Source organism: Anopheles arabiensis, chromosome 2, assembly GCF_016920715.1.
Source record: "Anopheles arabiensis isolate DONGOLA chromosome 2, AaraD3, whole genome shotgun sequence".
Taxonomy (NCBI): Eukaryota; Metazoa; Arthropoda; class Insecta; order Diptera; family Culicidae; genus Anopheles; species Anopheles arabiensis.
In genome coordinates, this window is record NC_053517.1 from 68,958,323 (window position 1) to 68,962,892 (window position 4,570).

At 45.9% G+C, this 4,570-nt stretch overlaps 1 long non-coding RNA gene across 1 annotated transcript; it reads right to left on the minus strand.

Annotated features, from left to right (window-relative positions):
* Positions 1-223: 223 nt before the first annotated feature.
* Positions 224-3,530, minus strand: LOC120898629. The gene is made up of 3 exons (XR_005738680.1): positions 1,330-3,530; positions 572-1,256; positions 224-483 (listed from the first exon to the last, which is right to left on the minus strand). It is a non-coding gene; the product is annotated as an uncharacterized LOC120898629 (long non-coding RNA).
* Between the last annotated feature and the right edge of the window lie 1,040 nt (positions 3,531-4,570).

Below are 4,570 nucleotides of genomic sequence, written 5' to 3' on the forward strand. Positions count from 1 at the left end.
ACATTTTTGTGTAACCTACACATTTTATGTTTGAAAATGAATGTTTCCTGCAATTATTTGGACGTGTTCGTATATCCTGTATATAGTGGTCGTATTTTATTCAAACTCAAACTATTCCTGTCTATGTTCTCTAAAAATGGTATGTTGTTGTCTAAAGATAAAATATTCAACTCTTCATCCTTCCGTATTTTCTGTTCTGTTAACTGATGTTGGGTATGAAAGGTTTTTTGATAATCAAAGGAATCTTTTTTGACGAATTCTAAACTCAAAGCGCAACTATTTCAACATTTGTTTCCCGAAGTCCAACATGTTGACCAAAGATTGTTGAAGTTATTAGGCATCGATCATAGCCGGTGATAGCAATACTGCGTGGCCAGTCTTCGTGGCCGTTGAGAATAATATGCCGGCGGAAGGCTCCGCTAGAGGGTATTACTCCATCTTGAGCTCATGGGGCACAGCAGAAATTTCAGTCAGTCAGTTGGTCTGTGGAATAAAAGGATGAACAGAAATTAAATTAGATGATTGAAATTAAGTTAACTCATTAAACTAAACTATTGAACAATAGCTGTACCTTATAGTGAACAAGTCCAACGAACAAAGTTCATCCAAAACTGTCATACAACCATGTTGGGTACCCAATGTTGTCATTCTTTAAATGGATGTGATGTGAGCATTAGTTTGCTGTTTCGAAAAAACCATCATCATTCCCCTTTCCGCTTACAATACGATGCTGGGTGATGTTGATGTGTGTATGTTCATGTATTACTACTTCGTCATCGTTTATAAAGCAAAGTCTGGATTTCGTTTTCGAATCCAATTGGCTTGTTATTCTGCTACAAAATCACTCGAGTTCATCGCAGCTTCGCAACTGTCCAACGACTTTCGATCATTTCATTCATAACATTCGATGCACCATATCCACCAGCACCCATGTTGGCGCGATTGTAGTTGACATTCATGCTCTGTTTCTTTGCTCTATTGTTCTTCTTCTTCCTCCATTTGGCGTAGCGTTTTATGCGGACACGCTAGATTATATAGGTTTTCAAGGTTTATACAGGTACCACTTAGTCGAATAGTTGGTCGTTGCCACCGGGGGAACCGGGGTCCATTCTAGGCTTGAACCCATCACAAGCATACCATTGAAACGTACGAGTTGACGACTGGTTCACGGGACCGGCCCATTATATATGTCTCTATTTTATAAGACTCTAATGTTATGTTTCACTTAAAAACATGGTCAGAATCTATAGAGAAATCTGTGAATTGGAAAGAAAATGGGCGTTAAACGGGTATTCTTAATAACACAGTTCGTGTAGAGCTAAAGCTTACCAGTTGGGAAACCTAGCACAAATCCGGGAGATCGATGATGGATTTTCTCTGCTCAAAATGTGTACGGTTGTTATATTTCAACAAGTTTCTATCAGGCCTTTCTGCTGCAAACTGTATCACCGGCAACATGATCTTTGATACTTAATTATTTTCTAATCTTCAATATTGATTTACAAACTTCTTGTTTGAACCGAATTGCTTTCATTATCACATTACTATTTTCCCTATACTTTAATTGATTTTTGAAACTCTATCTCTATCTATTATGAACAACAGTTCATGTGGCTCGTGCAACTTACTTCCATATTCGCTTAGTTATGTGTTGGTTTTGATGTATGCTAGAACTTTTGTAAAAAATAAATGAGGTATAATCTGGTACTTGATGGCACTTAATGTCTGATGGGAAAATACTCCTAAATCATAATCAACTTGCGATGAATTTAAATTTACGAGAACAACGGAATAGGCAAACGCTGGATTTACGAGAACACCGCCAATCATCTAATACATCGTCATTTGATGATTTTTATATTTGTTAACATTGATGTGAATTTGCAACGGAATGATTTGTAAAATATATTATAACTATCTTTTACATTGTATTTGTACTTTCTGCGTCAAACATTAACTCACATGTGAAACCTAATTAATTATTTTTCTTTTCGTCCTCTACTCCTACCATCTCTTCTTTTTTTTGTATTTTTTATAATTGTGTTATATTTTTGAACTCAAACTGAGTATAACTCCAGGTATAAGGTAAACACCAACCTTTTTCCCGGTTACTGGAATACAGTTTCCGTGTCCACAGTACCAGTAACGAAAACAAGCACTGCAACACAAAAACACTGTCCCCCTTTTAGACGCTTGGAAATCTCTCCTTACTAAATCCTCCTGATTGGGCCAATAGTACCAGATCCAAGCCACCAGTACCGATGCCCACTTCAGGAGCAAACTCAAGGGCCTTAGGGTAGCATTCTCAAGCCCGAACTCCGAGATTCCCAGTCTCGTTCCGGGCTCAAGATCATCCCACAGTCCCCTCCAGTACGCTTGGACGTCCCCCATCACAGTTGAGCGCTTGTGATTGGGCCAATAGTACCGGTTCCAAGCTACCAGTACCGATGCCCACCTCACAGCATTCTCTGGGGCTCTTGGGCAGCCCCCTTCCTACTCGTGTTACGATCCAGGAACAAAGCACTGGTCCCAAACATCCAATACCGATACCCGGTCTAACTATCTCTGGGACATTTGTGATCAAACCTTTCTCAAGCCCGTACTCCGAGATTCCCAGTCTCGTTCCGGGCTCAAGATCATCCCACAGTCCCCTCCAGAACGCTTGGACGTCCCACACCACAGTTGAGCGCTTGTGATTGGGCCAATAGTACCGGTTCCAAGCTACCAGTACCGATGCCCACCTCACAGCATTCTCTGGGGCTCTTGGGCAGCCCCCTTCCTACTCGTGTTACGATCCAGGAACAAAGCACTGGTCCCAAACATCCAATACCGATACCCAGTCTAACTATCTCTGGGACATTTGTGATCAAACCTTTCTCAAGCCCGTACTCCGAGATTCCCAGTCTCGTTCCGGGCTCAAGATCATCCCACAGTCCCCTCCAGAACGCTTGGACGTCCTCCACCACAGTTGAGCGCTTGTGATTGGGCCAATAGTACCGGTTCCAAGCTACCAGTACCGATGCCCACCTCACAGCATTCTCTGGGGCTCTTGGGCAGCCCCCTTCCTACTCGTGTTACGATCCAGGAACAAAGCACTGGTCCCAAACATCCAATACCGATACCCGGTCTAACTATCTCTGGGACATTTGTGATCAAACCTTTCTCAAGCCCGTACTCCGAGATTCCCAGTCTCGTTCCGGGCTCAAGATCATCCCACAGTCCCCTCCAGGACGCTTGGACGTCCTCCAGCACAGTTGAGCGCTTGTGATTGGGCCAATAGTACCGGTTCCAAGCTACCAGTACCGATGCCCACCTCACAGCATTCTCTGGGGCTCTTGGGCAGCCCCCTTCCTACTCGTGTTACGCTCCAGGAACAAAGCACTGGTCCCAAACATCCAATACCGATACCCGGTCTAACTATCTCTGGGACATTTGTGGTCAAACCTTTCTCAAGCCCGTACTCCGAGATTCCCAGTCTCGTTCCGGGCTCAAGATCATCCCACAGTCCCCTCCAGGACGCTTGGACGTCCCTCCACCACAGTTGAGCGCTTGTGATTGGGCCAATAGTACCGGTTCCAAGCTACCAGTACCGATGCCCACCTCACAGCATTCTCTGGGGCTCTTGGGCAGCCCCCTTCCTACTCGTGTTACGATCCAGGAACAAAGCACTGGTCCCAAACATCCAATACCGATACCCGGTCTAACTATCTCTATATGGGACATTTGTGGTCAAACCTTTCTCAAGCCCGTACTCCGAGATTCCCAGTCTCGTTCCGGGCTCAAGATCATCCCACAGTCCCCTCCAGGACGCTTGGACGTCCCCACCACAGTTGAGCGCTTGTGATTGGGCCAATAGTACCGGTTCCAAGCTACCAGTACCGATGCCCACCTCACAGCATTCTCTGGGGCTCTTGGGCAGCCCCCTTCCTACTCGTGTTACGATCCAGGAACAAAGCACTGGTCCCAAACATCCAATACCGATACCCGGTCTAACTATCTACGGGACATTTGTGGTCAAACCTTTCTCAAGCCCGTACTCCGAGATTCCCAGTCTCGTTCCGGGCTCAAGATCATCCCACAGTCCCCTCCAGGACGCTTGGACGTCCCCCACCACAGTTGAGCGCTTGTGATTGGGCCAATAGTACCGGTTCCAAGCTACCAGTACCGATGCCCACCTCACAGCATTCTCTGGGGCTCTTGGGCAGCCCCCTTCCTACTCGTGTTACGATCCAGGAACAAAGCACTGGTCCCAAACATCCAATACCGATACCCGGTCTAACTATCTCTGGGACATTTGTGATCAAACCTTTCTCAAGCCCGTACTCCGAGATTCCCAGTCTCGTTCCGGGCTCAAGATCATCCCACAGTCCCCTCCAGGACGCTTGGACGTCCCCCACCACAGTTGAGCGCTTGTGATTGGGCCAATAGTACCGGTTCCAAGCTACCAGTACCGATGCCCACCTCACAGCATTCTCTGGGGCTCTTGGGCAGCCCCCTTCCTACTCGTGTTACGATCCAGGAACAAAGCACTGGTCCCAAACATCCAATACCGATACCCGGTCTAACTATC